Here is a 12,868-nt window from a genome sequence, read left to right as displayed (position 1 = left end):
CCATCCTTAACCGTCCCCAGGATGACACCGGGGTAGGTAGCTAAGTCTTTCCTGATCCCAGCTCTGTTCATCTTGGCTCCTTTTTAAAAACACTGTAAGCAAGGGTTACTCCAAGCGGAGTCTCCCTTTTTTCCAAAAATTGGGCCCCACACACACCCACCCCTTCAGTGGCATCAGTTGTGCCCCAGTTGTACACTTCACAGCTAGATTTGCATCAAGCACATTCAAAAATACGCCATTCTTAACCGTCCCCAGGATGACACCGGGGTAGGTAGCAAAGTCTTTCCTGATCCCAGCTCTGTTCATCTTGGCTCCTTTTTAAAAACACTGTAAGCAAGGGTTACTCCAAGCGGAGTCTCCCTTTTTTCCAAAAATTGGGCCCCACAGACACTAACCCCTTCAGTGGCAGCAGTTGTGCCCCAGTTGTACACTTCACAGCTAGATTTGCATCAAGCACATTCAAAAATACGCCATCCTTAACCGTCCCCAGGATGACACCGGGGTAGGTAGCTAAGTCTTTCCTGATCCCAGCTCTGTTCATCTTGGCTCCTTTTTAAAAACACTGTGAGCAAGGGTTACTCCAAGCGGAGTCTCCCTTTTTTCCAAAAATTGGGCCACACAGACACCCACCCCATCAGTGGCAGCACTTGTGCCCTAGTTGCAAACAGGATGTTTTGATTTGCATCAAGCACATTCCAAATCCACAAGCATTTACTCTCCCCAGGATGATACAGGGGTAGTAAATTCCTTCTGGATCCATGACTTGTTCATTTTGATGAACGTCAGTCTGTCCACATTGTCACTGGACAGACGCGTGCGCTTATCTGTCAGCACACACCCAGCAGCACTGAAGACACGTTCACAGACAACGCTGGCAGCTGGACACGACAAAATCTCCAAGGCGTAAGTTAAGAGCTCTGGCCATTTTTCAAGATTTGAAGCCCAAAATGAGCAAGGCTCCATTTTCAAAGTCATGGCATCAATGTTCATTTGGAGATACTCCTGTATCATCCTCACCAGCCGTTGACTATGTGTCAGACTTGTTGTCTCTGGTGGCCTTGCAAAGGACGGTCTAAAAAAATTATGAAAAGATTCCATAAAATTTCTGTTACCAGCACCAGATACGGTGCTACTGGTACGGGTAGACTGTTGAAGATGACGAGACCGTCCCATGTTTGTCAAGTTACAACTGGGAGATTCACTCCCTGCACCTGCACGGTTGTTTGGTGGAAAAGCCGAGCTAAGATCGAGTAACAGCTTCTGCTGATACTCCTGCATACGTGCGTCCCTTTCTATGGCTGGAATTATGTCACAAAATTTGGACTTGTACCGGGGATCTAATAGTGTGGCAAGCCAGTAGTCATCATCACTTCTAATTTTGACAATACGAGGGTCATGTTGGAGGTAGTACAGCAAGAAGGCGCTCATGTGTCTTGCGCAGCCATGCGGACCAAGTCCACGCTGTGTTTGTGGCATAGAGGTGCTAACCGTTCTTTCTTCCTCTGACATCTCCCCCCAACCTCTTTCAACAGAAATTTGACCAAGGTCTCCCTCATCCGCTGAGTCTTCCATGTCCATGGACAGTTCGTCCTCCATTTCTTCATGTTCTCTTGCACCTTCCTCAACATTTAGCCTGCTACCATGCGCCCTTGTTGATCCCTGTCCCCCATGGTCCCATGCCTGCCGCGTTGGTGATGATGAACGTCTGGACCTTGGTGATGTTGTTGTGTCTTGCACATATGAATCCTCCTGTAGTTCCTCCCCTTCCAGTTGTCTCACCCCCTGACTCCGAATAGTGTTTAGCGTGTGCTCCAGCAAGTAAATGACTGGAATTGTCATGCTGATAATGGCATTGTCAGCGCTAAACATATTCGTCGCCATGTCGAAACTGTGCAGAAGGGTGCATAGGTCCTTGATCTGAGACCACTCCATCAGGGTGATCTGCCCCACCTCTGCATCTCGTTGGCCCAGGCTATACGTCATGACATATTGCACCAGGGCTCGGCGGTGCTGCCACAGTCGCTGTAACATGTGGAGAGTTGAATTCCAGCGTGTCGCCACATCGCATTTCAGGCGATGAACCGGCAGGCCGAAAGACTTCTGCAGCGATGCAAGTCGCTCAGCTGCGGCGGTTGAACGGCGGAAGTGAGCAGGCAGTTTTCGTGCCCTGGTCAGAAGGCCATCTAGGCCGGGATAGTGTGTTAAAAATTGCTGGACAAAAAGGATCAACACGTGAGCCATACAAGGCACGTGTGTCACCTTGCCCAGGCGAAGGGCCGCACCCAGGTTTGCAGCATTGTCGCACACGGCCTTACCAGGCTGCAGGTTGAGTGGAGACAACCATTTATTAAAGTCGGACCGCAGAGCTGACCACAACTCCTCAGCTGTGTGACTCTTATTCCCAAGACATGTCAAGCTAAAGAACGCCTGATGCCGTTGCGCTCTGCTGCCAGCATAGTAATGAGGGGTGCGTGATTCCTTCTGCGCAGTGAGAATGCTGGTGGCCTGACCAGGCAGGCTTGGGGCGGAGGTGGAGGACCCAGATGAGGTGGAGGAGGCAGAAGCTGTGGCAGAACTTGGACAGACAGAGGATTGACACACAAGTCGTGGGGACGGCTAGACTTGTGCAGCAGACCCTTCACCATCTATCACCATAGTTACCCAGTGCCCAGTCAGCGACATGTAACGTCCCTGTCCATGCTTACTGGTCCAAGTATCGGTGGTGAAATGCACCCATTGACACACAGAGTTTCTCAAGGAAGCGGTGATGTTGTGTGCGACATGCTGGTGTAGCGCGGGCACACCTTTCTTAGAGAAGTAGTGGCGACTGGGCATCTGGTACTGGGGAACAGCGACAGACATAAGGTTTCTAAAATCCTGTGTGTCCACCAGGCGGAAAGGCAGCATTTCGGTAACCAAGAGCTTACAGAGGGATAAAGTCAACCTCTTAGCTTTGTCATGGGTCGCAGGAAATGGCCTTTTATTTGTCCACATCTGAGGGACAGAGATCTGGCTGCTGTGTGTAGACGGTGTTGAGTAGGGTGTCCCTGGAAAAATGCAGCTTTGTGAGGAAAGTGCAGGCGTAGACATGATGTCGCCTTCATCCAACGTTGGTGCTATCGATTTCTGAGAGAGCTGTACACACGTCCTTGTTTCCCCTTCCAAACCAACTGACGACCTACCAAGCAAACTGCCTGTTGCGGTTACAGTGGTGGAAGTTGTGCGTGGAAAACCAGGTGTGACAGCTGTCCCCACAGTCCTAGAAGATGAAGAGCGTGCGGATGCACTAGAAGGGGCAGGCGGTGGATGGTTCGCTCCGCTAGGCCGCATTGCAGCACGGTGAGCTTCCCACCGGGACATATGATATTTATTCATGTGACGATTCATGGAAGAAGTTGTCAAACTGCTGAGGTTTTGCCCTCTACTAACAGAATCATGACAAATTTTACAGATCACATAATTTGGGCGATCTTTTGCTATGTCAAAAAAGGACCAGGCTAGGCAAGGCTTAGAGGGCATGCGACCTGCTGATCCACCTCGACTAGTGCTCAGAGGCACAGTGGTGGCTGAGGATGCAGTTGTAGACGTGCTACCAGTACTCCTACTCTGTCCAGGAAGGCGCAAGGTAACTTCGTCGTCAGTTGCATCCTCCTCCACCGTCTCTGTTGACCTCCTCGAGGGCCTGACTGTGGGTTGACAGTAGGTGGGATCTAGAACTTCCTCATCAATTGTTGTGTTTGCACTCCCCTCACCCTCAGACCGAGCCTCTTCTTGCCCTGACCGAATATTTAAGTTGTCATCACAATCTGGTATCTGCGTCTCATCGTCATCAGTATGTTCCTCATTGTCTATTACAACAGGTGTTTCAGTTTGTGAATAAGGGTTAACATTATGCTCAGAAACTTGGTCATCACGGCCTGAATCTGAGTCACAAAGGTTCTGGGCATCACTGCAGACCATTTCCTGGTCTGTACTCACTGTAGCTTGGGAGCAGACCTCTGATTCCCAGGCTATAGTGTGACTGAACAGCTCTGCAGACTCAGCCATCTCAGTTTCACCATACTGTGCAGGGCGGATGGAGACTTCAGAGCTGGGAGAAAGCAAGTTTGATTCGGATGACAACTCAGAGGACTGGTGTTTTTTGGATGCGGTAGTTGAGGTGGCGGAGAGGGCACTTGTTGGACCACTTGAGATCCATTCAAGCATTTTCCTTTTTTGGCCATCATCTACCTTTGTTCCAGTTGTTCGTGTCCGTAAAAAAGGGAGCACATCAGATTGTCCACGGTAAGTAGTAGACATCTTACTTTTGCTGGAATATGGTCTATCTTCAGCAGATGTTAATGGAGCTTTGCCATCTTCCCCACGGACAAACCCTTTTTTTCCTTTTCCAACACGCCTCTTCCCCTTTCCACCAGCATCTGTCATTTTGCCACTCATTTTGATTGCGACAAGATTGTGCACTTAAAATGTGGTAGTAAAAATTGAGAGGTGGTGTAGATTTCAGCTGTGGTCTAGCTTTATTAACAGCAGAATAAACAACAATAATTATCCCTGACAATGCAACTACGGCCCTTAAACTGGCAGCAGTGTTTGCTAGTATAATGGCTTAGTAACAATGAGTTTGAGTGTGCAATGCAGGCAGACGTGCTGCAAATATCTTTGCACTAGTGGGACAATACAGAAGTCCAACAGCCACTTTTATGATGCCACTAAGTTCACTCAGTGTTTGCTAGTATAATGGCTTAGTAACAATGAGTTTGAGTGTGCAATGCAGGTAGACGTGCTGCAAATATCTTTGCACTAGTGGGACAATACAGAAGTCCAACAGCCACTTTTATGATGCCACTAAGTTCACTCAGTGTTTGCTAGTATAATGGCTTAGTAACAATGAGTTTGAGTGTGCAATGCAGGCAGACGTGCTGCAAATTTCTTTGCACTAGTGGGACAATACAGAAGTCCAACAGCCACGTTTAGGATGCCACTAAGTTCACTCAGTGTTTGCTAGTATAATGGCTTAGTAACAATGAGTTTGAGTGTGCAATGCAGAGGTGCTGCACATAGATTTGCACTAGTGGGACAATACAGAAGTCCAACAGCCACTTTTATGATGCCACTAAGTTCACTCAGTGTTTGCTAGTATAATAAAAAACAAAAAGGACCTAGCGTCACCTTCACAGGTGCTCAGGAAAAAAATATATGTAGAGTTAAAGTAGCCCTGGCACACCGTTTATTTCCCAATAATAATGAAGGAAATGAAAGTCTCTTTTGTATTTTTATTGAAGAAGATGATACAGATGCAGAAAGTCCGCCTATGGCATCTGTATCATCTTCTTCAATAATAATACAAAAGAGACTTTCATTTCCTTCATTATTATTGGGAAATAAACGGTGTGCCAGGGCTACTTTAACTCTACATATATTTTTTTCCTGAGCACCTGTGAAGGTGACGCTAGGTCCTTTTTGTTTTTTGTTTACGTGTTTTTTGACCTAAGCTCCCTTATTTCCCATATACTGTGACTTTTTACGAATTACCTATGTCGCATTCTCATTTTTCCACATTTTCGTACAATGAGGAGGAGACCAATAATATAGTTTCCAGGGTCACCACTCCAAGCACCTTTCTCAGCATACCTACTGATGAAATTCGTAGGAAGGAATACGAGAAAGAAAAACAAAGGCATGCTGCTCTGGATCGTCATCTAACAACCTTAGCGGAATACCACCGAACCAAAAGAATACCAAGAGGACTCCGTGTCTCACTCAAGCCCACACTATTTTCAGACAACAGTGAGTTCTGCGATAAATTTGAAGCGATAATAAACAAATGCTCGATGGACATCATCACGTTGACCATTGATTTTTTGCAAAGAGAAACAGAACAACTATCCACCAACATCAAAACTACGGAAGCACAACTTAAACAAGTCCTTTCAAACGCTGATTTTGACCAGTTAAAAAATAAGACCCAGGATCTAATTAATGATTTTAGAAAAACCTTGGAAACCAGAAAGAGAAATAAATTCTTAAGAGACCAGGAGGACTACACACGAGGCTCCGTATACAGATGGCGCTCTGGCGAATCATTCAGTTATCGACGCCAACCCCGATACACCGGTTACTCATCCTCAGGGAGCTCCGAGGGCGAGTTCCGCCAAGCACGCCAGCAACCTGCTTTTTTAGGACCTCGCCGGCAGCAAGGAAGAAGACGAGGAGGGGGCTCAGACACAGGGCGTCAGTATCGAGAGGACCGGGTATGGACGAGATCTCAGGTAATTCCCAGTTGGTCTACAACCTATCGTCCCATAACCTATCACCCTCTGAGTACCTAGTTTTACAAAAGGGTCTTACGTTCAGTCCGGTACCACAATACGACACCTTCCGAGTTGAACAAGAACTTAATTCATTTTTCAGATCAATACGTTTGAAAGCACACTTCAGTAATGTCAGCACCAACATTGATAATACTTGCATAAATAACCCGTGTTTTTCTTTGAAAGGTCTGGATCTTCGTTCTAAGAGTTCATACATGCCACCCAGGACGTATCATCCGGTAGAGGCTTTCGTCTCTCTAATTTCTGGTGAGGTGGACGGTCTCAATCGGAGGATACGCTCTGGAGAATTTCACATTAGAAACAATCTCTCTATTGAGGAATCCAGGGCCATTAAGAATCTTCACGAGAATAAACTTATTATTATCAAACCAGCTGACAAAGGGGGTGCCATTGTGGTACTAGACAGGCATTACTATATCTCCGAAATACTCGGGCAACTCGCGGATCAATCGACTTATGAACCAATCCCTTCTGACCCAACACCAAAAATCTCCTCCCTTATCAAAACCACAGCTAATCTTTATTGTAACCTGGGTGTCATAGATTCCAAACTTAATGAATTCCTGGTCAATCCACATCCCATCACCCCGGTCTTCTATACCCTTCCCAAAATTCACAAAAACCTAACCCATCCGCCCGGCCGACCGATAGTAGCCTCTACCGACTCCATTCTTTCCCCAGTAGCTAAAACCATTGAGAAAATTTTGTCACCCTTCATACCACTCACACCCTCCTATATAAAAGACACTACCCATTTTCTGGAAATTCTGAGTGATCTACATCATGTTCCCCTTTCTGCCCTATTGGTAACACTTGATGTCAACAGCCTGTATACCAGCATCCGACACGACGATGGTATACAGGCCGTGGATTGGTTTTTGCAACAATATACTACTTTTCCTACTGATCATAGAAATTTTTGCCTTGATATGTTGAGGATAATCCTTGAAAAGAACTTTTTTCTTTTTCAAGATCAGTTCTACATGCAACGGAGGGGGACCGCGATGGGATCTCATGTCGCGCCTCCGTATGCTAACATTTTTATGACATTCTTTGAAGAACGATTCATTCACTCTCACCCCTTGGTCATGCAACACGCCCTTCTCTGGCGTCGTTACATCGACGATGTATTCATGGTCTGGGATGGAGACGTGACTTCCCTGACTCTTTTTCACGAAGATATAAATACCTGCCTTCCCGGCTTAACATTCACCATACATCATGACACCGACTCAATCAATTTTCTAGACTGTATGGTTCTTAAGGGTACAGATGGGGTCCTTAGTACCGATATCTATACAAAGCCAACCAACAGGAACAGTCTCCTGCATTACAAGAGCAATCATCCCAAACATACAAAACAATCTTTACCCATTTCTCAACATACCCGGGTTAATAGGCTGGTCACGGACATGGACACCAGAACCACTAGACATCAAGAAATGAGTGACAAATTCATTCAGAGGGGCTATCCCCAGCATATAGCCATCAGAACAACCTCAACCTCAGATAAATCCGCAGGGAATCAGAATCGTATCCCCTTCATCAATACATATCATCCCTTCTCACCACTGATCAAGAAAATCATTCTAAAACACTGGCCATTGTTGGGGTTATCATACCCACAAATCGAAGAATTCCAAAACCCACCATTGGTTTGTCACAAGAGATCACCCAATCTGAAGAACAAATTGGTACGAGCAGACATTGGTTCAGCCAATGTCAGTCCGCATCAGAGGTTCTTGGGCACTCCCCAACTGGGCACTTTCCCATGTTTGAGCTGTGCCCAATGCTCTAATGTGATTAAAGGGAACACTTTCTCTCACCCTAGATCTGGCAAAATTTTCCAGATTAAACATTTCTTCACATGCGACAGTACGTTTGTTGTATATTACATCAGGTGTCCTTGCGGTCTCGGATATGTTGGGGAAACCACCCAACATATCCGAGACCGCATTAGTAAACACAAGTCCGACATCAGGTGCGGGCGTGTGTTGCTACCCATTCCCCATCATTTTGTAACAGCTGGCCATAAGGTTTCCCAGCTTCGTTTTCAAGTTATTGACATGGTTGAAATTCATCGCAGAGGTGGCAACAGGGTTGAACGCCTCCGTGACAAGGAGGCCAGATGGATTCATACATTAGGTACCATGGAACCTCATGGACTGAATAGAAAGTACGAAACAGGTTTTTAAGCTTCTTCTTTCTCCTTTTAGCCACGTTTTTTCCTTGCTCTTAGTCATTGGTCACTGTTCTTTGAACTAGAAATTCAGGCCCCTAGTTGTGGGATTCACACTGTTGTTATGGATAGCTCAGCAACATATCACCCTCTAATAATGTCCTCTTTCCATTAATCATGAGGCTATGATTTGACTAATATTTTCCTTTTTGTAATCTAATGTTCACCTACTCCTATGTACTCACATAATACTTGTATATATGTCTTCTTTGTTATGTATTATGGTTATTGTAAGATTGGCATCATATACGTACATCTAACTGTTTCCCCTTCTTTTACAGAACTACAACCTCACTTAGATCTGCACAGCCTGTTCCCATCAGCATCTTGCATCCCTCACTGGAACCACTTCCTTATATGGTATTATGTGCACCGCACCTGCAGTTCCACAGCTGCCCACTATCGCCCAAGAGCGCTCTTACACCTTAGCACACACACACCTCCTCCACTATTCAGTACTATCCTGTAAACGATCAGAGCGCATGTGTAGCATGCGTTCCACCGGCCTCCCAATCACTTCTGCGTTCCAAATACCGGAAATGACGCTATACCACCAGCGTTTTTAAACCCCGGCCACAGTATTATCTTCCCACCTCACCGGACGCACAGGGCACGCAAGCGGTCCTCACACCCATTGGTAAGTGATCCCTCTGTACTCTTCTCTGCAGCAAGCCTCACCCTGCTAATCCTTTCACCTGTCCTGTTGTCATTTTGCTCCTGTACAGATTTCCTTACCTGCCTCTCCGCTGTATCCCCAAGCCCTACTGGTAACTAGACAAACCGGATTTCTGAGGTATCCCCTCTGCTTCTTTGGATTAACACTACTGCCACCTTTAATTCAGCGCTCTCTTATATTCACCCTATATCTCCTTCTGCTATATATCCTTAGGCATAGAGCCCCTGCTACCAGGCACCTGTGGACTCCATTTTTTCATTCTTTCTGCCCTGTGCATATGAACTAAGGTAGGAGGTTCCCCCACTTTTTTGTGCCTACTATGATTTTCTATAGATAACAGAAAAACAACCCCCCCTTTTCTTTCCTTATGTCTTTTCCCTAGTCTTAGACATAGTACCCCGGATCTTATGCAATATGTAACTTGTGGCACCATTACCCTTCGTCCCTACTACATAGAGATGAACTAAGGTAGGAGATCCCCTAATAGTCTTTGCATTTATCATGACCCTTCCATAGGTGTATCAGTGCATGACCAGTATACTTATCTATATATTTCTTCTTTAGAACTAAAACCAAGCTCTTATATACACATATTTCCTTGGATAGCCATCTGCAACACAGCAGCCCTGTCTAAAGAGTGTGTATACATCCGGCCACACATGCACGGGTACCAGATCCTAATATATATTTTTATGATTACACCCAGTTAATGACTGTATTACAGTATTAATTTTAGACCTCTTTTCACTAGATTTGTCATACGCTCGTATAGAGCGAAGTGTAATTTCTGCATCATAGAATATGCTCATAAAGTATAAACTGAAATATTGACGGGACTCCGCAATCATCCTATAAGGTTTACAAGTCTATCCACAAATAGGTACTACATATTCACATATGATTGGTTCTTCTTAGCTCATGTTATTACCATTCCAGTAGCTCACTCCTCTCTTTGTTTTTCTCTTTTCTTTTTCCTTTTTCTTTTTCCTTCTCTGTTTTCTTTTCTTCTTTCCTCTCTTTCATAGATGATTCACGCATTCCCTTTACCTACCATCCCTACCAGTATTGTAATTTTTCTTCGTCCCTCTGGGAACCCTAACTTGTCCAGGTTAGTACCATGACATGATATTACGTATCCCTTCCTCACACCACCCACCTTGCGACTTCCCGATTTCTCCGTTTTGTGGTCACCTTTCATTCAAGGTCTTGTGTTCACGGTTATTGGCTTCTCCCCATCTCCCAAGTCACATTACCAATATACCTTTCATTTATACGTCACCAAGATACGAGAATATGTTTACTCATTTGTGTACTGATCCAATTTTGTTATGTCTGCTTTATTTTTGTATATGTATCTAGTCAGTCTGTCCGACCAGATGAAGGCCATAATGAAGGCCGAAACGTTGTCATAGGCGGACTTTCTGCATCTGTATCATCTTCTTCAATAAAAATACAAAAGAGAAAAAAAAAAAAAAAAAAAAAAGTCATAGGCGGACTTTCTGCATCTGTATCATCTTCTTCAATAAAAATACAAAAGAGACTTTCATTTCCTTCATTATTATTGGGAAATAAACGGTGTGCCAGGGCTACTTTAACTCTTTGCTAGTATAATGGCTTAGTAACAATGAGTTTGAGTGTGCAATGCAGGCAGACGTGCTGCAAATATCTTTGCACTAGTGGGACAATACAGAAGTCCAACAGCCACTTTTATGATGCCACTAAGTTCACTGAGTGTTTGCTAGTATAATGGCTTAGTAACAATGAGTTTGAGTGTGCAATGCAGGCAGACGTGCTGCAAATATCTTTGCACTAGTGGGACAATACAGAAGTCCAACAGCCACGTTTAGGATGCCACTAAGTTCACTCAGTGTTTGCTAGTATAATGGCTTAGTAACAGTGAGTTTGAGTGTGCAATGCAGGCAGACGTGCTGCAAATATCTTTGCACTAGTGGGACAATACAGAAGTCCAACAGCCACTTTTATGATGCCACTAAGTTCACTCAGTGTTTGCTAGTATAATGGCTTAGTAACAATGAGTTTGAGTGTGCAATGCAGGCAGACGTGCTGCAAATATCTTTGCACTAGTGCGACAATACAGAAGTCCAACAGCCACTTTTATGATGCCACTAAGTTCACTCACTGTTTGCTAGTATAATGGCTTAGTAACAATGAGTTTGAGTGTGCAATGCAGGTAGACGTGCTGCAAATATCTTTGCACTAGTGGGACAATACAGAAGTCCAACAGCCACTTTTATGATGCCACTAAGTTCACTCACTGTTTGCTAGTATAATGGCTTAGTAACAATGAGTTTGAGTGTGCAATGCAGGTAGACGTGCTGCAAATATCTTTGCACTAGTGGGACAATACAGAAGTCCAACAGCCACTTTTATGATGCCACTAAGTTCACTCACTGTTTGCTAGTATAATGGCTTAGTAACAATGAGTTTGAGTGTGCAATGCAGGTAGACGTGCTGCAAATATCTTTGCACTAGTGGGACAATACAGAAGTCCAACAGCCACTTTTATGATGCCACTAAGTTCACTCAGTGTTTGCTAGTATAATGGCTTAGTAACAGTGAGTTTGAGTGTGCAATGCAGGCAGACGTGCTCCAAATTTCTTTGCACTAGTGGGACAATACAGAAGTCCAACAGCCACGTTTAGGATGCCACTAAGTTCACTCAGTGTTTGCTAGTATAATGGCTTAGTAACAATGAGTTTGAGTGTGCAATGCAGGCAGACGTGCTGCAAATATCTTTGCACTAGTGGGACAATACAGAAGTCCAACAGCCACTTTTATGATGCCACTAAGTTCACTCAGTGTTTGCTAGTATAATGGCTTTGTAACAATGAGTTTGAGTGTGCAATGCAGGTAGACGTGCTGCAAATATCTTTGCACTAGTGGGACAATACAGACGTCCAACAGCCACGTTTAGGATGCCACTAAGTTCACTCAGTGTTTGCTAGTATAATGGCTTAGCAACAATGAGTTGGAGTGTGCAATGCAGGCAGACGTGCTGCAAATATCTTTGCACTAGTGGGACAATACAGAAGTCCAACAGCCACGTTTAGGATGCCACTAAGCTCACTCAGTGTTTGCTAGTATAATGGCTTAGTAACAATGAGTTTGAGTGTGCAAAGGGCAGGAGGGTACAATGGCAGGGTTGTGGGTCTCTGGGTAGAGGAAAGGAAGCCTGCCTTTCTATCCCTCCTAATGGGGAAATGCAGCGAGGAAATCCCTGACCTTAGCTACACAGACGCTGTCATCTTGTGTAGCTGTTAAACTCTGTTTTCACGGACCTGTCACCTATGGCTCTGACCCTGCCGGTATTAGCCCTTAAAAGGACTGATAGAAAGTGCTATCCCTATTCTGTACACAGCAGTATCGGAGATAGGCGCTGCGCCAGTGATAACTGACACCAAGGACGCAGAAGAGATAATGGCGTCCGGACGGGCAGATACTCGTTTTTATAATGCAGGGACATGTGACATGGACATCCTATCACACATGCCGTTGCTTCTCTGGCTAAAAGTCCACTTAGCTGTGTGTGTGTCTGGGATTGGCTGACATGCTGGCCCGCGCGCTTAGGGAAGGAAGACAAGGAAAAAAAAAAAAATGGCG

At 45.1% G+C, this 12,868-nt stretch overlaps 1 long non-coding RNA gene across 1 annotated transcript; it reads left to right on the top strand.

The window, feature by feature from the left end:
- The first annotated feature begins 9,122 nt into the window (after positions 1 to 9,122).
- On the top strand, positions 9,123 to 9,501 carry LOC142310267 (uncharacterized). The gene is made up of 3 exons (XR_012754114.1): positions 9,123 to 9,208; positions 9,297 to 9,364; positions 9,461 to 9,501. It is a non-coding gene; the product is annotated as an uncharacterized LOC142310267 (long non-coding RNA).
- The last annotated feature ends 3,367 nt before the right edge of the window (positions 9,502 to 12,868 follow it).

This window comes from Anomaloglossus baeobatrachus, chromosome 5, assembly GCF_048569485.1.
Source record: "Anomaloglossus baeobatrachus isolate aAnoBae1 chromosome 5, aAnoBae1.hap1, whole genome shotgun sequence".
Lineage (NCBI taxonomy): Eukaryota > Metazoa > Chordata > Amphibia > Anura > Aromobatidae > Anomaloglossus > Anomaloglossus baeobatrachus.
Note: the sequence above shows the minus strand (reverse complement) of the source record. Positions and strands in the feature narration are given on the sequence as shown.